The sequence below is a fragment of the Salvelinus alpinus genome, chromosome 1 (assembly GCF_045679555.1).
Source record: "Salvelinus alpinus chromosome 1, SLU_Salpinus.1, whole genome shotgun sequence".
Lineage (NCBI taxonomy): Eukaryota > Metazoa > Chordata > Actinopteri > Salmoniformes > Salmonidae > Salvelinus > Salvelinus alpinus.
The window spans coordinates 67,643,995-67,668,382 of record NC_092086.1 but is presented as its reverse complement, the minus strand read 5'-3'; the positions used below and the strand labels follow the sequence as shown (position 1 = coordinate 67,668,382).

The 24,388-nt window shown below is 41.5% G+C and overlaps 1 long non-coding RNA gene across 1 annotated transcript; it reads left to right on the top strand.

Moving 5' to 3' along the window:
- Positions 1-21,788: 21,788 nt before the first annotated feature.
- On the top strand, positions 21,789-23,642 carry LOC139583825 (uncharacterized). Its single transcript, XR_011676624.1, has 2 exons — positions 21,789-22,203; positions 22,430-23,642. It is a non-coding gene; the product is annotated as an uncharacterized lncRNA (long non-coding RNA).
- Positions 23,643-24,388: the final 746 nt, after the last annotated feature.

Sequence of the window (24,388 nt, the reverse complement as noted above, 5' to 3'; positions counted from 1 at the left end):
GGCAGTGATCGATTGAATAGCATGCATTTAGTTTTACTTGCGTTTAAGAGCAGTTGGAGGCCACGGAAGGAGAGTTGTATGGCATTGAAGCTCGTCTGGAGGTTTGTTAACACAGTGTCCAAAGAGGGGCCAGAAGTATACAGAATGGTGTCGTCTGCATAGAGGTGGATCAGAGAATCACCAGCAGCAAGAGCAACATCATTGATGTATACAGAGAAGAGAGTCGGCCCGAGAATTGAACCCTGTGGCACACCCATAGAGACTGCCAGAGGTCCGGACAACAGGCCCTCCGATTTGACACACTGAACTCTATCAGAGAAGTAGTTGGTAAACCAGGCGAGGCAATCATTTGAGAAACCAAGGCAGTAGAGTCTGCCAATAAGAATGTGGTGATTGACAGAGTCGAAGGCCCTGCCCAGGACAATGAATACGGCTGCACAGTAATGTCTCTTATCGATGGCGGTTATGATGTCGTTTAGGACCTTGAGCGTGGCTGAGGTGCACCCATGACCAGCTCTGAAACCAGATTGCATAGCGGAGAAGGTACGGTGGGATTTGAAATGGTCGGTAATCTGTTTGTTAACTTGGCTTTCGAAGACCTTAGAAAGACAGGGTAGGATAGATATAGGTCTGTAGCAGTTTGGGTCTAGAGTGTCACCCCCTTTAAAGAGGGGGATGACCGCGGCAGCTTTCCAATCTTTGGGAATCTCAGATGATACGAAAGAGAGGTTGAACAGGCTAGTAATAGGGGTTGAAACAATTTCGGCAGATAATTTTAGAAAGAGCGGGTCCAGATTGTCTAGCCCGGCTGATTTGTAGGGGTCCAGATTTTGCAGCTCTTTCAGAACATCAGCTATCTGGATTTGAGTGAAGGAGAAATGGTGGGGGCTTTGGCGGGTTGCTGTGGAGGGTGCCGGGCAGTTGACCGGGGTAGGGGTAGCCAGGTGGAAAGCATGGCCAGCCATAGAGAAATGCTTATTGCAATTCTCAATTATAGTGGATTTATCGGTGGTAACAGTGTTTCCTAGCCTCAGAGCAGTGGGCAGCTGGGAGGAGGTGCTCTTATTCTCCATAGACTTTACAGTGTCCCAGAACCTTTTTGAGTTAGTACTACAGGATGCAAATTTCTGTTTGAAAAAGCTAGCCTTAGCTTTTCTAACTGCCTGTGTATATTTGTTCCTAACTTCTCTGAAAAGTTGAATATCACGGGGGCTATTCGATGCTAATGCAGAACGCCACAGGATGTTTTTGTGCTGGTCAAGGGCAGACAGCTCTGGAGTGAACCAAGGACTATATCTATTCCTAGTTAAAAAAAAATGGAATGGGGCATGCTTATTTAAGATGGTGAGGAAGGCACTTTTCAAGAATAGCCAGGCATCATCTACTGACGGGATGAGGTCAATGGATACCCCGGCCAGGTCGATTAGAAAGGCCTGCTCGCAGAAGTGTTTTAGGGAGCGTTTGACAGTGATGAGGGGTGGTCGTTTGGTCGCAGACCAATTACGGATGCAGGCAATGAGGCAGTGATCGCTGAGATCTTGATTGAAATCAGCAGAGGTGTATTTGGAGGGCGAGTTAGTTAGCATGACATCTATGAGGGTGCCCGTGTTTATGGATTTGGGGTTGTACCTGGTAGGTTCATTTATAATTTGTGTGAGATTGAGGGCATCAAGCTTAGATTGTAGGATGGCCAGGGTGTTAAGCATGTCCCAGTTTAGGTCACTTAGTAGCACAAGCTCAGAAGATAGATGGGGGGCAATCAATTCACATATGGTATCGAGGGCACAGCTGGGGGCAGAGGGAGGTCTATAGCAAGCAGCAACAGTGAGAGACTTGTTTCTGGAAAGGTGTATTTTTAGAAGTAGAAGCTCAAATTGTTTGGGTACAGATTTGGATAGTAATACAGAACTCTGCAGGCTATCTTTGCAGTAGATTGCAACACCGCCCCCTTTGGCAGTTCTCTCTTGGCGGAAAATGTTATAGTTAGCGATGGAGATTTCAGGGTTTTTGGTGGTTTTCTTAAGCCAGGAATCAGACATGGCTAAGACATCCGGGTTGGCAGAGTGTGCTAAAGCAGTGAGTAAAACAAACTTAGGGAGTAGGCTTCTAATGTTAACATGCATGAAACCAAGGCCTTTACGGTTACAGAAGTCAACAAATGAGAGCACCTGGGGAGTGGGAGTGGAGTTGGCACTGCAGGACCTGGATTAACCTCCACATCACCAGAGGAAGAGAGGAGAAGTAGGATAAGGGTACGGCTAAAGGCTATACAAACTTGCCGTCTAGCACGTTCGGAACAGAGAGTAAAAGGAGCAGGTTTCTGGGCACGATAGCATAGATTCAAGGCATAGTGTACAGACAAAGGTAAGGTAGGATGTGAGTACATTGGAGGTAAAACTAGGCATTGAGTAATGATGAGAGAGATATAGTCTCTAGAGACGTTTAAACCAGGTGATGTCATCGCATATGTAGGAGGTGGAACAACATGGTTGGTTAAGGCATATTGAGCAGGGCTAGAGGCTCTACAGTGAAATAAGACAGTAATCACTAACCAGGACAGTAATGGATGAGGCATATTGATATTAGAGAGAGGCATGCATAGCCAAGTGAACATATGGGTCCAGTGAGTGGTGTTCTGACTGGGGACACGGCGATTCAGACAGTTAGCAGGCCGATGCTAGCAAGCTAACAGTTTGTAGGCCGGGGCTAAACAAGCTAGCAGTTAGCAGACTGGGGCTGGCAAGCTAGCAGTTAGCAGACCAGGTTAGCAAGCAAGCAGTTGGCAAACCGGGGCAGGCAAGCTAGCAGTTAACAGACCGGAGCTAGCAAGTTAGCCTTTGGGGGACGTTGCCGATGGGGGTAAGTCTGTTTTTGCCTCTTCGTGCGGTGACGTCGATAGACCAGTCGTGGAATTAGTAGGGTTCCAAGTAGCTCTAGGTAGCTAGTAGGCCGCGGTTAGCAGAATGGGCCTTCAGCGGACGTCGCGCCTGAGGGGCCTGTTGGAATCCTCGGGCAGATTATGTCGGTATTCCAGTCGTAGAAGATCGGCGGGGTTCCGTGCCCTATACCGGCAGTAGAAGGGGTCCGGATATTGTAGCCCAGGAGTGGGCTTCGGTTGTAGCACAGGAGCCCTGGCCGAGCTAGCTTCAGGCTAATTGGTGCTTGCTCCGGGATGGAGACGCTAGCCAGGATTAGTCACCCGGTAATGCGGTTAGCTAGTTGCGAAGATCCAGATGAAAATGTTCAGAGTTTGAGGTAGGAATCTGGGGATATGGAGGAAAATAATAATAATAATAGGTCCGTTATGCTCTGGTTTGAGTCACGTTGTTCGAACTGGCGAGAGCTTTCCGAGCTAAAGGTTAGCTGATGACCGCTAGCAATGGTTTGCTAACTGATAGCTGATAGGTAGTTAGCTGGCTAGCTTCAGTTGAGGGATTCCAGATCTGAAGTAAATAGAAATACTTCAGAAAAAAAAACAGATCCACGCCACATTGGGTGAGGCGGGTTGCAGGAAAGTATTTAGAAGTTGAGGTTTAGGAAAATATTTTAAAAAGATATGCGAAGAAAAAGATGTAAAAAGATATATACAAGGGACACGACAGGACAAAGACAGAGATGTCTGACTGCTACGCTATCTTGGATAGGTGTGTGTTAGTGGAAGCACTTTTGTAGTTAGCCATGTAACCTCTCCAAGGAGAAATGCTCGTGGATGCTTTAGTTTTGGAACAAGTCAGAGGTAATCTGAAACCCAAACTGAAGGTCAAACTAAAATCTCTGTCATTAGAATAAATCTCTGTTATTATCAAAATCAATCATATTTTATTTGTCACATGCTCCAAATACAACAGGTGTAGTAGACCTTACCGTGAAATACTTACTAATTATTGTGAGGGGTTTACCCACTGCATTAATCATGTGGTAGCAGTCCTTTTCAACATCTTGGGGCACACTGTGCATACTGTATGTACAGTAGTTGATGTACATTTGTTCGCAGCTACCTGCAGTGATGTCACCTTCGCTGTGACCTAAAGTCACCCCAACCCTAGAAACATAACTTTTCTGGTTCAATTGTAGTGCCGGTTGACAACTGTTCACTACTGAGTGTAGGATACTGGTATGGACACCAGTGAATGTTGGTAGAAGTGGGTTGGATCCATTTCACTCCGGCTGTTAACATTGTTGCTATTGTCACGTTGTGACAATGTAATTGAGATCTGGTTAATGGAAGTAATTGGATGAAATGGAAACCTGTACATAATGGACCTATCCAATGTCTGCTGACATAAGGATCTCAGGGTCCCAACATCACGTCGTCAGACTGTGCCAATTAAGCGGTGACTAAGATTGAGTCGACATGAGGTACTTAAAAGTCTGTTCCGCAACCGTGCACATTTGGGTTTTTAGGTAATGAAGAATATCTTTAGAGAACCAGGTAGAGGGACATTTTATACATGTTCCACTCTATTTTTATAATTCATGCATTATATACTGTAACTCTTAAATAATAACATCATGTCCAAGAGTCGTAAAACCCATGGTACATGATGTTAAGATGATCTTGTAAACGTACAGGATGAGAATGCTACATTATAAAGAGATTGTTCTATCCATCATTTTCTCCCAAGACTGTAGTGGCATCACCTCTGATAAATACATTGGGCAGCATCCTGTGCTGTGAGAAGTGAGGCTTTCATTATGGCTCAGAAGTCCTCTGCAGATTAGAGTATTGGGATCTCACTAAGATGGATAGTGCTATCAGTTAGGAGGCCTCCCCACTCTCTGTCACTGGTGGAAACCCAATATGCCATGTTAGGGAGGAGCCAGGGGACTCAACTTCCTCACTGAGGCAATATTATTTGATAAATGGCCTTACCTGGCTCACTTTTACATGGGAGGTCTCCATTGTTTGTGGTAACAGTGTTTCTGATTCACTGTGTTGTGAAAAATTTGACATTATATAGATCCATTTCTAACGAAAAAGGACATTTGAATATTAGGCTTATATTGCAAGTTGCAGATCGTTAAATCAAACATCATGGTATCTGCAATATTTAATGTACTGTAACTGCTCGGTTCCTGGTGTTAAACGTTTTAATATGGAGAGTTTCACACCCCGCAGGATATGTACCCAGTTGGCCATGTACTGTTTAGAATCACTAGTGTAACCAATTTCCAAGCTGCAATGTTGGCGAGGGAGGGTGTAGTTTCAAGTTTCAACATTTATTTGTCACATGCACAGAATACAGCAGGTGTAAAACAGCAGAGGTGAGACCAAGTCACTATTATTCGAGTTACAAGCGAGTCTCTAGTCACAAGGTCCAAGTCTCAAGTCACGTCAAGAAATAAACTGCATTTTGAGCAGAAAGTCATTCATGTTAGCAGTCAATATCAACTAGGGTTATGATATCATGTCACATTGTCACTTCTCTGCAGTCCAGAGCAAGCAGGATCATATGGCCTACCTGTACGCAGCAGAGGTTGCAGGGTCGGATGGAAAGAAAACATGATCTGTCTGTAGCCTTTTTCTTCCTCACAAATAGTATTCATTTGCCAGAATATGTTACATCTTTATCCCATAAGTATTGAAGGTAGTGCGATGTTACAGCTATCTTTAGACATATAGCCAGTACCACCACTGATGTACTGTATATAATTATCACTCAGCCAAACTAGCCCTATCAAAAATTTTAAAATGAGCAGATTGCTAAACGGTACTTTATATCCCTAATATCAATTTAGGTAGGCTACTCTGTTTTTACCATGCAAAACCGGAGAAAATTAAACAATCGCTTTCTGGTCACCAGCATGCTGATGACTGGTTTTTGGTCAAGAGCCAAGACGCGCAACTTTTTGGTTCTGAAGCACAGATTTGGTCCAATGCCATAGGCCAATGTTAGTAATCAGATTGAATAAGGAAAGGTATACATATAAAAAACAAATGGTAGGATATATGTAGCCTATTAAAATATGTATGAAAACCATATATTTTTCCCATTCAGTTTACATTTAACATTTACATTTAAGTCATTTAGCAGACGCTCTTATCCAGAGCGACTTACAAATTGGAAAGTTCATACATATTCATCCTGGTCCCCCCGTGGGGAATGAACCCACAACCCTGGCGTTGCAAGCGCCATGCTCTACCAACTGAGCCACACGGGACCAGTTTCACACTGGCAACCCCCCAAAACCTTCTCACTGCGCTAGTTCACCTGACCTGTGTTAATTGACAGTTTGCTGGTTCAATCAGAGGGCCGAGTGTGTCTATCACTAGCCAATCTGTTTTTTGGCTGTCTCTGGCTGTGTGGAGAGTAATCCAGGGAGTCTCTGTGCCACAAAATGATTGACAAAACATTACCGAACTTGGACAGATAATTTCAAGTCATCAGTGTCAAGTCAAAGTCGAGTCTCGATTCTTGAGGCTCCGAGTCTGTCAAGTGGCGCAGTGGTCTAAGGCACTGCATCTCAGTGCTAGAGGTGTCATTACAGACCCTGGTTTGATTCCAGGCTGTATCACAACCGGCTGTGATTGGGAGTCCCATAGGGCAGCGCACAATTGGCCCAGCGTCATCCGGGTTAGGGTTTGGCCGGGGTAGGCCATCATTGTAAAAATGTGTTCTTAACTGACTTGCCTAGTTAAATAAAGGTTATATTTTTCAAAACTCAAGTCTAATCTTAAGTCATCAAATTTGTGACTTGATTCAGACTCAAGTCCAAGTACAGTGAAAAGCTTACTTGCAAGCTCTTTCCCAACAATGCAGTAATAAAAGTAATAATATACATAATAAAAACACAAGAAATACGAGAGAAAAAAATATGAAATATACAGGTCAGTGCCAGTACCATTATTACAACATGCAGGGGTACTATAGTGAGGTAGGTATGCACATGTAAACAGGGGTAAGAAAGTGTCTGGTAGCAGGATAAATACTAATCAAGTTTCATGTGTTATTATTAGTCGTATGTACGGGATACGCATGGTATACATTGTCCAACGAAATGCTTACTTGCAGGTAGGGCTGTGGTGGTCACGAAATTTCGTCAGTCGGTGATTGTCAAGAAAATAACTAATCGGTCTCACGATAACTGACCGTTAATTTACATAAACACATTAAGCATCTCCTGGCTTCCACACAGCCTACAAGCCACTGGTGCAGACCTTTGGAACATCTACATTTTAAAAAGTCTAATAAATCCATGTAATATAGCCTACACCTTCACAATAAATCCATGATTTATTTTAGACAGGTCTAAAGAAACATGATATGAAGAAAATGTAGTCTATTTCAGAAGAACAGAATAGCATACTCTGATTTGTCCTTATGTTAGGTCCTGATCTGGAGATGCCATATGGCTGTGGGCTACACTAGTTCATTTAGCAGACAATATTTAGTTAGAATTCCGTGGCATTAAGAATACAATTGAACAAAGCTGAATAAAATAGAAAGGATATTTTCTCCAAACAATCTGAGGGAGTGTGCACATACGGCTATTCTGTGTTGGGCGGTTAACAAAGAAATAGGTACACCTATATGCTTAATTTAGAGTTATTAATGTAACTTTAATTGTTCTACAAACTTTGGGCTAAATGTTTTGATTTTTAATACATTGTAAGGCTGCATGATACGACTCTAACAATTATTATTTTTTAAGTTGCTTGAAAGGTATTGGCTCTCCTTTGTTTTTTTGTGCAGGCTGTACACACTTCATCAGTCTCTCATTCACAACTTGACAACCACTTGATAATGCCTCAAATTTCCTGGCGGCTTCCCCTTTGTGTGGCCGTAATGCACCCCCCAAAAAAGCCATGCCTTTTTGCGGCCAGTGGCCGCTGTTCCCTTCTCCTTGAGTGCTGCATGCTCCGAAGCACCTCTGACTCACATGGCTCTTCATCATGTGATCGGATCTTTCTCACAAGCTACAAGTGAAGACAGACATTTTCGGGACACAATTGGGCGCGTCCTTATCCTATTCTGAGGTGCATATTGAAGATATTGGCAGAACTGTCCACATTTACTTTTCGTCAGCCAACAAGATGAGTAGGCCTAATGAACAGCAAAAGCACTAGCCTATGTCAATCTACTATCTTCCAAAGAACAAAAGTTGACCTATTCTATTCTGTGTGAGAAATAAATATTCCAAACATAGTCTGGGACAGTTGTGGGATGCGATAGATCCCAAATTAATACAACCACTAGCATCACCCCAAAAAATGTACACGGGGCTGACGCAACAGATCAGAACGTTTATCTTAAATTGTGTTAACATATTAGGCTATTTCTTCACATTAAAAGCGCAGCAATGTGCGCATGGCAGTAGGCTGAATTTTTCATTAGCGAGAAAACACCATTATCAAAAGTGACCGAAAATTTGATTTATGCATGTAATGCTTTTATTACAAAAGTAAATTTTTATGGTGAAAATTATCTTCCCCAAATTTTCTAAATCACGCTCTGCGTATGTATGCCTGTTAGGCTCTACACCCCTTGTAAAGCGGATTAATGTGCTTAATTTTAAGAAGTTATTTGTCCTCTTTAGTTGTGATACAAACCTTATCAAAAAATATAGACCTATGGGCTAGGCTACATGAGGTGTGCGACTATGTTTAGAAAAGGTTGCCAAAAAAAGGCATTGTTTCTTGCCTTATGCTGGGCATCATTCACAAGTGATAATATATAATTCACAAGTGATAGGCTAATATTGTCACCCATCAGACTATTCTTGATTTAATCTTGTTTTTACATACACTAAATAGTATATGTGTGACATTTGTTTTGATTTTGAATGGACCATTATTATGCACCTGTCTTGAAGCAGGGTAAAAATACATGTCATCTATGCACTTAAATAGCAAATGGAGGACGTTTTTCCCATTGTTCATTTTCATGCCAGCCAGGTTGGCTATACTCCTGTTGTAAAGATAAGCAATGTGCTTAATATTAGGAAAGTTGAGAAATAAATATTGTAGGCCTACCCTATAGAAAGCTGATTGAACCTCCTCTTTTTAGTAGAGGCCATCACTAAATTTTCTCGCGCAATTGCATAGCCTATAGAAATGTTGGGCTATCATGAAGTGTTTGATTAGATTTTCGATTACATTTGCGTTGATGTCAGAGTGATTACATGGACAATAGAGTGCTGAGTAACAGGCAGTTAGCAAGTTTGGTAGGCTAATAATGACCATCAGCAGCATCAGAGCTTGTTTCTACAAGCCAAATTACCATGAGTAAATGGTCACATGGAATTTGACTGCCTTCATGACCCGTGACTTCCAGTGTGGCGGTAATACGGTCACTGCAACAGCCCTACTTGCAGGTTACTTCTGGGCAATGCAACAACAATAAGAAATAATACAAGAGAAGAATACGGACATAAAGTAAATGGCAGTAGAACATCATCTTTTCTTTAACATAAGTATAATACAAGAAGGCACCATTTAGTCTAATATTTGGGAAGTGGGGGAGGGGGGGGTAAGTGTATACATTTAGCAGTATAGTAAGAGTCTGGAAGTAGCAGATGTGATGTGTGTGTGTAGCATGAATGTACATTATGTATACAAAAGTATGTGGAAACCCCTTCAAATTAGTGGATTCAGCTATTTCATCTACACCCGTTGTTGACAAGTGTATAAAATCGAGCACACAGCCATGCAATCTCTCAAAACCGGCTCAGCCGCGAAGTGGTAGGCCACACAAGCTCACAGAACGGGACTGCCGAGTGCTGAAGCACTTAGAGCGTAAAAATCGTCTGTCCTCGGTTGCAACACTCACTACCAAGTTCCAAACTGCCTCTGGAAGCAACAGGAACTGTTCGTCAGGAGATTCATGAAATGTGTTTCCATGGCCGAGCAGCCGCACGCAAGCCTAGGATCACCATGCGCAATGCCAAGCATCAGCCAGAGTGGTGTAAAGCTCGCCACAATTGGACACGTGTTTTCTGGAGTGATGAATCACACTTCACCAACACAGCTGTGGTATTGTCACTTGTTTAGCTCTTTACCTGCCTTAAAGAGTGAAAATACTCAAGCCTTTATCCATACCAGCAGGTCTCCCATGAAAAAGTGATGTTGACTTCAGTGGGACAACCAGGTAATTAAAGCTAAAACGTTTGTGCACTCTCACTAGATAGAAGTGTGTGGTTCAGTGGAAGGTTTTCTTAAGAAAATAGACAAAGATAGTATCAGCAATTCTCAATCAGATGAGACACACCTGGTCCCATTAATTTATAGATATGCTGTTGTTTTTAAACACACTGCAAACAAAAAGCGGTAAATACCTCATTCGAATTAAATGTGGCCACTCATTTATTGTGTTGATATCTTCATAAGTGTTATGCATACTTCATGTTAATATTCCCTTACCCTAGGCCCTCCATTCCCGAACATGAAGCCGCCTGACTTTAGCAGGAAGGACCAGAGAAAAGTGTTGGCTTAAGGTATGACTTCGTATTGAATAAAATGAAGATCCCTCAAGTTCATATTTAGAGTGACTTGACATAAATTGGAGCATGAACAGGCTTAGTCTACACTCAGGTGGAACAACGGATATGTAATGCATTTGTCAACAATGGTTGTGCCAAGTAATGCACATCACAATGGCCCGAGAGGTGCGTACACACATGCAATGCAACCTACATCAGTTGTTAAACTTGAGTAATGACTAAGCCCTAGAGGTTTCGTAACTTCACGTGAATAAGTACATAGATCTGAATGTTCGATATCCTTTTAACTGTACACTGTTGATAGTAGTTGATGCCAAAGCTAATCATTGAATGTTCTACTACAAGGACTCTGTCAGCTTGACAAACTTCTGTGTCATATGAACACACACACACCAGGGATTGCCAGGGCGAGTACACGGAGCAGTCGGGAAAAGCTCATATTGTGCTTTTTGCGACTGAACGCGGCAACAAAAAAAGAAACAGCACAGCAACATGATCACACAGTTCACTCTCCACTTCTCAGTCACATGCTCGCTCGCTCACTCACGCACTTACTCACATAGTTTCGCATTATGATTATTCAAATTTAAGGTAATCGGGCCTCTATTTCAGGAGAGGAACGACGTGCATGACCTTCTGGCTCTCCTCTCTGCTGAAACAGATGTGGCCCCAGCAGCGCAGGCCCAGCTCTAACAGTGGTCCTCCCTATAGGCTGCCCTGCTCCTCTCTCCTTTGGCACCAGCTCCTGCCACAACAAAAGAGGATTCCTCTGAAGAGTTCCTGCTGGATACAGGTAATTCGAATGATATCACATACTGTGTCTCACATACACACACACACAAGCACACACTTGATTTAGGTTAGTGTATAGTAAAGGCTGTGTTATAAAATAATATGGTGCCTCTCTTTCAGATCTGCCAAGCACACCTCTACCAGCAACCCACCACTGCCCTTGACAGCTTCTCCACTGGGCCCATCAAGAGATGAGGTTGCCACTTCATCTTGGACCACGCTGATGGACAGAACCCATTAGAGCTGCCAGTGATGTCCTACTGGCCAAGCACCACGGGGCGGAAGAGACCCTGGAGTGGGTGGATCTGCTTTTCTCTTAACACCAGCCCAGAGAAGCTCTTGAAGACTCACAGCTGTGGCATTATGTTACTGCAGAGAGTGAAACGGTCAGTGTCCCAGTCGTGTTCCCTGGCATCTGCACTCACAGCAGAAAGCCTCACCAATTCAAGGATGCCATTTGAGGATTTTGCTGCCGCTGCCTTCTTTCAATGGGAGCTGGAGGCCTCGAAGCCGAGGGAGGTAGTGAGGAAGGAGCAAACTGAGGAAAGAGGAAAGAGAAAATCTTCAGAGGAGCATCCCTCCGGCCGTCTGTACAGGTTCTGCCACCAGCCGCTGAAACAAGGTCTCAACAGCCCTCACACACATACCAGCTTTCCTTGAGCGGCAGGAAAATATCTACCGGCTAGCCAAAGTGTTTTCCCCGTACCCGGCACAGGGCATTGGCTGGAGCTTCAACAGTCTGCTTTTTATGAGACTGAAAAGTAGAGGTGGATGGTGGACAAGGGGGGTTGACTCTACAGACACATACACACAGACAAAGAAATAAATAGGAGCTGAACATCTATTTCCATTGATGCAAGTGGTTTGGACTCTTGTTTGATTTGTGTTTATTTTACAGGTAGTTTCCATTCTTTTCCATTACTGTACATATATTGCTGTATATCACTGTATATATTATTGTTCATTGCTATTTTGTGTAACTGTTGCACAAAGATCAACATGTTTTTCCTAATCGCAGTGAATATGTCTTGTATTATTAACCAATTTATAAAGTTAGTGTGTGAATACGTTTGTTGTACAAAGGATTGTGCTCCGACGCTATCACAAACATGGCTTTGACTTCATTAATGTCAACCACAAAGCAATCTTCTCTTTGAGTTGTTTTAATGTTGCCTTTATTTTTTTCGATTGTGCTCTAACACTCCTTCATTAAATGAATCCTCAACGTACAGCAATCTTCTCTTGATTTTCTTATATTGTCTTTATATGCATTACAATGGCAAATGCAACATCCTCCAGCGATGTCTGAACTTTTACTTTTGAAAATCAATATCCCAGGGACACACACCAAAGGAAAAAAAGACATGTTTAACAAAATTGTGGTTTTAGACAACTTTTTAAGCGTTCAAGGTGTTGGTCTGATGGGAATATGTGATGCAATCTTGCTTGAGGAACAATAGAGGAACAATTGAGAACAAAAGAGGAAAGCCCCCCACTTGTGCCATGTCATGACTTAGCTGGACCAGCTATTGAGATGTGCCTCTTGTTAAGTAAATCAGGTGTTACATGAGGTGAAAAGGAGACGAGTGCCATGTTTAGAAAAGAAAAAGCTATGTATTTACATTCACATATCAAACTGTTTACACTAAACAGACCTACAATAAATATCTATATATCTATATATATCTATATATAATATCTGTTTGTTGCATGAAGAAATGAAGTTTGGTGTTGATCATGAAGCGTGTAACTGCTGAGGTAGAATATTGAAAGTGGAACATTCCATTGTATGTGTTTATCTTCAGATGTTTTCTTTTTTTAACTTTACATCTCACAGGAAATAGATGCCTTGCTCTGAAGAGGCATTCAGTTAAATCACAGTGTGTTCCCCTCCACTTCTGTAAAACTATTTGGTCTGAGGGAATAAACGTTATTATAAGAAGAAATTGAAGACAAAAAAAATTCTATAAACCGATTCAACTTTATTAAAACTTGTAATGCAATCATTGTTTTAAATACAGTGAACCAACTTCTGAGGGAATAAACTCTTATGTTTATTTTAACAAACAGAGTACACTATTATCATATGATTCATGTTTTAAGTACAGTGTAACATGTACTGTAAATAATCATGTGTCCCTGCGTGGGATCAAACCAAGGCAAATAAATTGGCAAATAAAGGTGTGGTTCAGGTATGAATCTCTGTGAGACATTCTTGTTCAGTCATATACAATACCAGGTGACTCAAACTCCATTCTTTGAATGATACTGTGTCTGCGTGTACGCATTACAATTATACACTTCAACATTGTTTACCACTGCTGCTCCTGGGACATCAATGATTACACATTGTAACTATGCAATAGACTAAAAACATGAGTTAAGTAAAGGCTGAATTGTAATTCATATATACAGACAAAAAACTATGCAATATGGAACTCCCTTCATCTGCATTCATCTGAGTGAGGACACAGGATAGTATTTCAATGAGATACTTAATTTCAACCAGTGGAGAATGTGAAACGCTTTATTGAAAGAAGTTCATTATCCAGGTGATATAAATACATAGTACATGCATTATAATTATGATAATTGTAATATTATATTATAAATACAAGTTCAATCTGTACTTCAATGCACATATGGTGTGCATTATAAAACGAGGAAGAAAGACGAGGTGGGGAGAGAGGTGTAGAAGACAGAAAGGGAAAGAGGTATGAGAGCAGAGGCAGACAGAATATGATTAATGAATTACAGTGCTACCCTAATATTCTCTCAGTTCATCACAATTACAGTGTCTCTAGCGGTGTCTCCTAACAAGCCTTGGGCCCCCAGTTGGCCCGAAGGTTATCTTAAGAGTGGGTGAGGTGGCGATGACGGGACTGGCTTCCTCTCTCACATCAAAACATACCTGCAGACGAGAGACAGAAGGATAGAGAGAGAGCATGATTAAGCCTTGTTTTTTTTATTCTAACACTGTCAGTCATCATAATCATCATGACATGAAATGCAAAACAGACCTTGGATCATTAACTCTGGGACTACTACATCTCCATCTGTGTTTCAATGTAAAGCATCTCTTTAATAATACTTCCTGTTGACACGACCAAGTGACCTCTCACCTATGACCATGCCCTCTGTGTCAGCCAGTTTGGGTTCACCAATGCAGCTGATATAACCTAGAGGATTTAGGGAGAAGGGGGAGAGCGATGAAGTGAAGGAGAGAGACCGTTATTGTGTGTGTGTGTGGTCTCACCTGGTGTCCACACTAAGTGACTACAGAGTACTTTATGTTGGAAAACAGACACATAAGGACAAGCAGTAGAAGATAATGTCATTATTAGACATAAATACTGCTTGAAGCTTGATGATGACTTGATAATTTGAATCAGCTGTGTAGTGCCATAGCAAAAACAAAAATATGCACAGGTGTTTGGAGCATTCCAGTATGCCACAGCTGGTGAGGTGTCAGGTTCGCCTCTGTACTTAAAGGGTGATTATTCCAACTCTGTGAAATGTTGCAGATCTGCCCGCAGACGAGGTAGGAACACATATCCCACACAGAAGAGGTGGATAGAATTAGACAGGTCAAGGTATCCTTCTTCCTCCAAACTGTGCATGTGAGACAGGTTCCATGTACAACAAGACAGGCAGAGAGCAAGAGAGAAAAGGAACACAGAACAGTTTAATTATCTCTGGTTATGGACACTTTTGCCAGCAATAAAGCTTCCACGGCCTGTTCCTCGGACAGTGAACATCTGGCAATATCTACATTTTCGACCCCTTGATCAGCTCGCACTCTGAAAGTAAAGAAATTAGCTTATTTTTTGTAGATATGAAAACAATAACTGAGATATGACCGTTCAATCTAAAGCAGCAGATGTCATTTTCAGGATACGTCAATACAACACAGAAAGCTTAACACCAGACTGGTATTGTGGTTGTTCATTAGGTGATGGGAAATATGCAATATGTATACAAAATAATATACTTACCTGTTGTATCTTGAAAAAAAGCATAAGTGAAATGTTTAACCTATTAACCTGCTTCATTATTCATGTATTACCAGTTGATGGAGAACAACTCCAATGTCATACATCATTGAACATTTGTCTACGAACAAGTAAGAATAAAAAAGTTAAAATAACTTGTTAGATTTGATGGAGACATTATACATCTTTTTTTTTTTTTATAATATGTTTATTCAGACATTATACATCTTAGTGCCTTATCAATTTATGATTTGTATCAATGTGGACGAGAGACAGGCGAGCAGGAACAGAGTATTTTCGCCGAGCAATGCAATGAAGCTGGATCATTCTGGCAATGATACCTCCACCATCTACATGCTGGAAAGACTCCCATAACTCTTCGCCATTGTACACAATGGCCCATTGCTCTGAGACTTCCTTTGACCATTCTAAAGCCCGCATGGGGCATCCTTGCCTTAATGGCGCTGACTTTCTGGTCTAACTCTTCATCTGACATATCGGAATAGCATTCCCTGACAGACATATTTTGTTCTTTCATCCTTCTGTAAAAAAGCTAAACGTTACACTGTCATGAAATATGATTATATATTGACAATGAAACAAATAGGACATGGCTTGCTTATGAGTTGCCATTGAAGAAAGTTAGATTAATTCGACAGAAAATGAAGAGTACAGGCGTTCGTAGCTAAATGCTTATGGTTAGCTTGAGAATAATAATTGCATGATTCATCATTCTACGGTATGTATGTATGTATGTATGTAATATAGTACAATGTTATAACACTGAATCGTTGGAGCTAACTACAAGCTATGTAAAAGTTGGACGGAAGAATGCCCAGTGCTGCTTACCTGAGATGCCATCATCACACAGTCCTTCTTCGTAGGTGTCCGCTATGACTTCCTTTGTGTCGGAAAGAAAGGCTGAACAGTATTGGTTGTAGCCAAACTGACAATCAAAAAATGGCCCAAATGGAGGGCGGTTGATAGTTTTGTTTACAGATACATTTTTTGTTCTCTAAATATTTTTGGGGAATAAAATGCATAAAGTTTTGCGCTCTATTACAAAATATTGGATTGCAAATTTTCTTTTTTTACTTTGAAGCCTTGTTTTTGCTTTCAGAATAATTATTTTTGATTGAAAATAAAAAAGTTTTGTTCTCTACAAAAAGATCCAACTGTTGCAAGTTGGGGGGGCTAATAGTTGAACAATAGACTATTCAACCTTTACTAAAGAATTGTCTAATAGCCGAGCTAGGTGTGAAAACCCCCCGTCCTATCACAGATTTGCCCTAAAGACCAAGGGGGAGTTAGAGCACTGATTATGCTTTTGGGTCCCAATGCACTACTGTGTCTCTAACTGACAATGAATGGACAACATTAACCAAATAATAAACTGACAATTGTGCACGACTTCAAATGAAAGAAGCAGGGAGCAAGTTTCGAACCCTAAACCTTCTTGCCCGCAGTCCAGCGCGCTATCGACTGTGCACCAAAAGCATGCTCAAGCCGCAGAGTCGATAGAGCGCATCCTCGCGGTAGCTTGCTACTCAATGTAATAAAGTAATGACTTTTCAAATAAGTTACCTTCCACGTTATGTTGGCTGACAATTTGTTAGCTACGCTGTCCTTACGAACAACATAGCATATCATTACAGCAGTATGTACCGGTATGTTAGTTATCTACCTAACGTTAGTAGTTATACATCAAACTTGACAGTATATTAACTATAGGCTAACTAACTACCCAGTCATTGTGCATTCTCAATGGACATTCGGGTGCTTTTGTAAATTCACTCTGGCTATCTACAACGATTTCAGAGCACTCTCGTCTGAGTACCAGAGCGCAGAATAATGAATTTACGAGCACTCAACACCTGTTGAATATGACCGGTGTCAGGAAACATTGGCAAAAAAGCATAAATCAATTGTTTACAGCAGTACAGTACAGTCACCAACGTGAGAGCGAAACGATCTGAATTTATAAACTGACAACGCTCTGAATTTATGAGCTGACAAATTCTTATTTACAAAGACAGCCTACTCATTCCTCCCCGTCAGGGAATTGAACCCCGGTCTCCCGGGTGCCCTCCCCGTCTCTGGTAATGCCAATATGGAAGACTATCAAACGCTTCTCAAAGATGCCCTCTGGTGGTCAAACTAGCACTAACTTGCAGTAACGGAAAGAATGGCTGACAATTAAATGGCTTCTCACTGAATGCTACGGCAGCATGCAGGGTGTGCCGCAGTATGACGCAACTTTTGAAGGAGGAACCACTGTAAGTAGTCTACAATCTTCTCCTTGGTCTTACTGACGTTAAGGTAGAGATTATTGTCTTGGCACCACACTGCCAGGTGTCTTACCTCCTCCCTGTAGCCTGTCTCATCACTGCGGTGATCAGGCCTACCACTGTTGTATCGTAGGCAAACTTGATGATGGAGTCGTGCGTGGCCAGGCAGTTGTGTATAAAATCAAAGTATATTGGTCGTGTACAAAGTTTAGCACAAGTTATAGCGGGTGCAGTGAAATGCTTGTTACTAGCTCCTAACAATGCAGTAAAATGTCAAACAGGTACACAAATAGTCAATTTGAAAAAGGAATAAACAGAAAGAACAACAAAAAAATAATGAAATGTCAGAATGAATCCAATTAACAAACCAAATAGCATTGTAACAGTAATCCAAATGCAATTTATACGTATCTAAACTAGATTAATTTACACAAGATATACTAGGAATGATATGTACAGCATTAGATATTTGAGTGAGCTATGTCAAGAATGAATTATACAGTATAAATAAATATGTGGTGTGTAAACAGTGTAACTTAAATGTAATGTGCACTAGTAGAAATATTGGAATGAGCTATGTAGAGACTACAGTATATACTGTAAATACACAGTACAAAACCCCACAGCAAAATTGATAGAATTGCAGGATATTAGCTTCAGGACCTGAGTCCAGAATATAAATAATATATATGTATGTGAATGGCGTGTATAGACAGAATTGGCAGTTTGTCAATAGAAAATGTGTGTTTTGCAGAAGTTATATTGGATGAGCCATGACTAGAATACAGAAAATACATATACAGTTGGTAAAACAGTATGTACACATTATTAAAGTGACCAGACTTTTTCCACATTTTGTTACGTTACAGCATTATTCTGAAATTGATTAAATAAAACATGTTTCTCTGCAAATTTACACATAATAACCCATAATGACAAAGCACATTTAAAAAAACTTTTTTTTGCAAATGTATTCAATTAAAAAGCAGAAATACCTTATTCACATAAGTATTCAGACCCTTTGCTATGATAACTCGAAATTGAGCTTAGGTACATCCTGTTTGCATTGATCATCCTTGAGATGTTTCTACAACTTCATTGGAGTCCACCTGTGGAAAATGCAATTGATTGGACATAATTTGGAAAGGCACACACCTGTCTATATAAGGTCTCACAATAGACAGGGCATGTTAGAGCAAAAACCAAGTCAAAAGGTCAAAGGAATTGTCCGTAGAGCTCCTTAACAGGATTGTGTCGAGGCACAGATCTTGGGAAGAGTACCCAAAATTGTCTGCAGTATTGAAGATCCCCAAGAACACAGTGGCCTCCATCGTTCTTAAATGGAAGAAGTTTGGAACCACCAACACTCTTCCCAGAGCTGGCCGCCTGGCCAAACTGAACAATCGTGAGAGAATGGCCTTGGTCAGGGAGGTGACCAAGAACCCGATGGTCACTCTGACAGAGCTCTAGAGTTCCTCTGTGGAGATGGGAGAACCTTCTAGAAGGACAACCATTTCTGCAGCACTCCACCAATCAGGCCTTTATGGCAGAGTGGCCCGACGGAATCCATTCCTCAGTAAAATGCACATGACAGCCCGCTTGGAGTTTGCCAAAAGGCACCTAAAGACTCTAGACCATGATAAACAATATTCTCTGGTCGGATGAAACCAAGATTGAACTCTTTGGCCTGAATGCCAAGCATCACGTCTGGAGGAAACCTGGTACCACTTCAGAATAATACTGAAACGTAACAAAATGTGGAAAAAGTCAAGGGGTCTGAATACCTCCCGAAGGCACTGTATGTACATAAGGCAGAGATCTTTAAGGTGCAGGGTGGAGTACCGGGTGGTAGCCTGCTAAGTACTGTGCCTCTATACTATCAGAGGGATTGCTACAACATACCACACACCATGCTCTGGCCATCATACAGTGCAGCTCTAAAACAATGTGACACAGTTTATGTATGTAACCATCTGCAGAGTCACGTCTTAAGGTAAATATTTCAGCTTTCTTTGTCATTCCTCAGAGTTATTATTAATTAATGCTTACCGTTGTGCAATTGTCATACAAGTCTCCCATGAAGTAATGGGAAGGCCCAGGGTTATTCCTTTATGGAATTTATGCAACTGTAACGATTCCGTAACTACAGACGCTGGGAGACGGGAAGCAAGTACAGGGTGAGGATTTAATCATAAATAGACATGAAACTAAACAAGAACAGCGTCTGGACAAGAGAAACAAAACAACATCAATGCAGACATGGGAATGAAACTGAGGAAGTGACAGATATATGGGAGGCAATCAATGACGTGATGAGAGTCGAGGTGAGTCCGATGAAGTGCTGGTGCGCGGAACGATGGTGACAGGTGTGCGTAATGATGAGCAGGCTGGCGACCTCGAGCACCAGAGAGGGGGAGCAGACGTGACAGCAACAATTCTTAGACTAAGGAAATTCTGGATGTTACATAATTTCCTCTTTTACTTATTTAACTGATGCCCTGAATAAGCATAACAGGGCTAGATGAGATGTAACGCTTCACTCAGGTACGGGATTGCTTTTTGAGGATTTACAAAGGCTTGTTGCTCAGGGAATGTCTGCCTAAAACGTTGGATTGCGTAACCTGCCTGACTGGCTGACATTATTTCAAAGTAATTGCTTGTTATTTTATTTATGGGTGAAAGGACACAGGAACAAAACAACATCGCATCATCATGAGAGACCAGACACATACAGTACCAAATTACCATAACCTAAAAGCCCTAGTCACTTGGTTTTGATATGCTGACATTCTGAAAGATATTTCATTGCCCTCTTTGGTTATATAAGTGACACAGCTTGTCAAAAAATGTAAGGCAAAGTTGAAATAGCATATTATGAGGATGATGATGAAAGGGAAATATAACATTTTGTGAGATGGTCTTACTTGAAATGTCGAGGGAAAGACATGAGGCACTGAAATGCAATCTTCAAATGAAAATTTGATTAACACAGCCCTTGTGAAGTATCCGGAGTGATGTGTCATTCGACCGTATACACTTAGTGCACAAACATTAAGAACACCTTCCTAATATTGAGTGCCACCCTCTTTTACCCTCAGAACAGACTCAATTCGTCAGGGCATGGACTCTACAAGGTGTCGAAAGCGTTCCACAGGGATGCTGGCCCATGTTGACTCTAATGCTTCCCACAGTTGTGTCTAGTTGGCTGGATGCCCTTTGGGTGGTGGGCAAATCTTGAAACACACAGGAAACTGTTGCGTGTGAAAATCCCAGCAGCGTTGCAGTTCTTGACACAACCCGGTGCGCCTGGCACCTACTACCATACCCCATTCAAAGGCACTTAAATCTTTTATCTTACCCATTCACCCTCTGAATGGCACACATACACAATCCATGTCTCAAATGTCTCAAGGCTTCAAAATCCTTGTTTAACCGGTATCCTCCCCTTTAATCTACACTGATTGAAAGGGATTTAACAAGTGACATCAATAAGGGATCATAGCTTTCATCTGGATTCACCTGGTCAGTCTATGTCATGGAAAGAGCAATGTTTTGTACACTCAGTGCATATGTGTTTGATCCATAGGCGGAAATCCCAGGGGGGACGGGGGGGACACGACCCCCCCATCCTGGGAAAAATATGATTTGTCCCCCCCAATCTATCACTGTAAACATAACTATGTAATTTCAATAATATTAATAATACGCAATGAAAGCAGTTGTGCTGATTATAGACACTTAATAGCGCCTTTTTAAGTTTCAAAAGATTGCGACCACCCCGCCCTTTGCCTCACAATGGTTTGATCCACTGCCAGTTCTTTAGCTGGCAAGGTAATAGAGGGTTCGTATCTACTGTCTGAAAGGCACATGTACGTAACTGACGTGAGGTTAATCCAGTCAATCGCGCCATAGCAATGTTTACATTTTTATGTTGGCAGGGTTCACACACTAGCTGAATTTGCAGAGCTAGCGCGCAAACTAAAGCAAACATTAACTAGCAAGCTAGCTAGTACCTATTCCATTAATGTGGCGTCGTCAAAGATGGAATCTTTGCTATCGTCAGTTTATTCCAAGATCAGCATGCAGCTGTAGTGCTTCAAAGTCCCTGTGATAAGGTTAGCGATAAACTGAAGTCCAAACTGAACAGAACTACACTCTCTTATACCATTGTCTTAAATATATTTAATGGTCTCGTTGCAAAAGCTAAATTGTCGCTAGTGAACTTTTTTACATTTATTTTATTTCACTTTTTCTTTTTTTCTTTTTTATTATAGCAAACACCACAGAAACGGAGTTGGTGCTCGCTAGCTTTACAAATTCAGCTATTGTTGGAAGCCAGCCAATATGAAACAAACTATATTAAAATTAGAAAAGGTTGTAGCATATGTTGTGTAAATGTGTGTGTGTGCAGCTAGACCGGCCAGCCAGCCAGCCAGCCAGGTAGAAAAATGGCAGAAAAAAGTAAAAGACGGACATCAGAGTATTTTTCAGTACACCAAAACGCAAAGTAAGAACTCTAGTAGCCTAATATCTCAAAGACGAGTTGATAAAATGTTCATAAGAAAGAAGTGAAATGCTAATGGAATGTTTCACAATGATGTCATTAGGCAGAGCAGGCAACAGATGGCACACAGACAGCAGAGCTGGGGACAGATAGGCAGGGACAGACTGGCAGAGACAGGGAGTCTCAGGTAAGTTTGTTGAGTCTTTGTTTGGCAACATTATGAAAGGTTCTCAATTTTTTTTACTTGTAAAATAGGGACATAATTGGAAAATGCCATGGATACCCCCGCTCTCAACTTAAACTGATGACTAAACTAAGATTTGTTTATGGCAATGGTATTGCTGTTGTGATTAATTGTGTAGTTTTGGGTACCAGTAGTTAGGAGTACGGCAAACACCTTATTTCTCTTCTAGGAGACAGACTGAGTCTGTGAGGGTGGTGAAAGGGAAAGAGCCAGGGAGAGAGACTTCAGAGAACAATGTCACAGCCACGGCAGGACCAGGTGTCACCCTTGTTGCCAGCAGCACCAGTATAGGGGACAGTGGCACAGCATTGTCCAGTTACCTCAGTGATGGCACAAAACCATATCAGCCACACCCACAATTTTTGAACCGCAAACTCTTGCCAACAGAGTGTTGACGTTTCAAGAGGCCCCAAAGCACAGAATGAAATTCTGAACATCATGGCCAATACAATCATTCGAGGCATTGCAGCTGAGATTAGATCTCTTCCGATTGTACAATTTTCATTAATTGTTGATGGTACTCAAGATGTCTCTGGTGCTGAACAGGAGAGTGTCTTTTTGCATTATGTTGACCATGACCTTGTCCCTCACGAGGAGTTTATTGGGCTATACAGGGTGTCGGAGACAACAGGCGAGGGCATTGCGAAAGTGGCAACTGAAGTGTTGTTGAGGCTCAATTTGCCCATGTCTGGCTTACGTGGGCAGAGTTACGATGGTGCCTCAAACATGGCAGGAAAATACACAGGTGCACAGGCAATTGTGAGAAGGCAGCAGCCATTAGCCCTCTATGTCCATTGTGGAGCACACTGTGTAAATCTGATTACACAGGCTGGCTGCTCAGCCTCCCCACTGATCCGGGATTCCCTTTCTTGGGTCCATCAGTTAGGTGTCCTCTATGGCCAGTCAGGAAAGTTTAAGAGCATGTTTGAATCAATTGCCACGTCCAAAGAAACACATCTGCCCACCCGGAAACCCCTATGTCCAACAAGGTGTACTGTGCGGAATACTGCTATTAGAGCTGTGCTAGGGCAGTATGAGCGGGTACTAAGCAGCCTAGAGGAGAGTAGTTTTTAGTACATGACAGTACACGACAGTACACTTACAAATTATTTATTTCATGTTATTTTATTTAAAATTGCATACTTTGTGCGACATACTTGTCCATAGCTGCTGTTTGAAGAGTTGAGACACTGACTGAAGGATATTTTGTTTGATTTATTTGGGTTTTTCATTGAAGTAGTTATTTTGCTTTTAGAACTGTACTTATTTTAAGCTTTTTGTTCTTGTAAAGATATTGTAGTAGACTCAGGCCAGTGGCACATTTAATGACTATATAAATGTATCAGAAAAAGTCAAATTAAAAGGTCAATTCAATACGGAGACTAACTTTGTGATGGTTCTCAATGGAGATTATTTTAGATGAGATCACACCATGTTCATTGTATTTATGAAAACTACACCCATACAGTGTACAGTACCATTGCTACCTACTGGCCTTTCTTGATATTGCTAGTTGTAAGTACGAATACCTGCATACATACTGGACTGGTAAGGAGCACTGCTATAACTATTATTAGTAGTAGTATTATAATGATTTAAACATTTGAACAAGTTGGTTAAACCCTTCAGTTAACTACTGTACCTATCAATTATTCAGTTGTAGGAATTATGGTTCCTCAATATACATTTAACATATTACAACGTAGGCTATGTGTTACAGCACTACTTTTGGTGTCCCCCTCAGGAATTGCTCTTGAGAAAATGTAATGTAATTGTCCCCTCCAAGGTTGATATCAGATTTTCGCCCCTGGTTTGATCGTGAACAGCATTCATCAATAGACGACACTCATTCAAGAACACTCGAGTTCCCTATGCCATGTGTCACTGCTCCTTGGCATTTGTATGATCACTTATTCATACCATGTCAGGCGGCTGCATACACTGTAGAACTGGCTTCAGACAATGTCACAGGTTAAGTCTCTACTGCTGACAAGTTGGAGCCAATGCTGCACCTTAAAATGCAGTAGCTACTGTGTTTAATTGACCTCAACAAATGTAAGCATTCAGCAAATACTTTTTTAGAACAAGTGTGGAAAGAGTGGTAACACTTGTGAAATGCCTTGAAGCT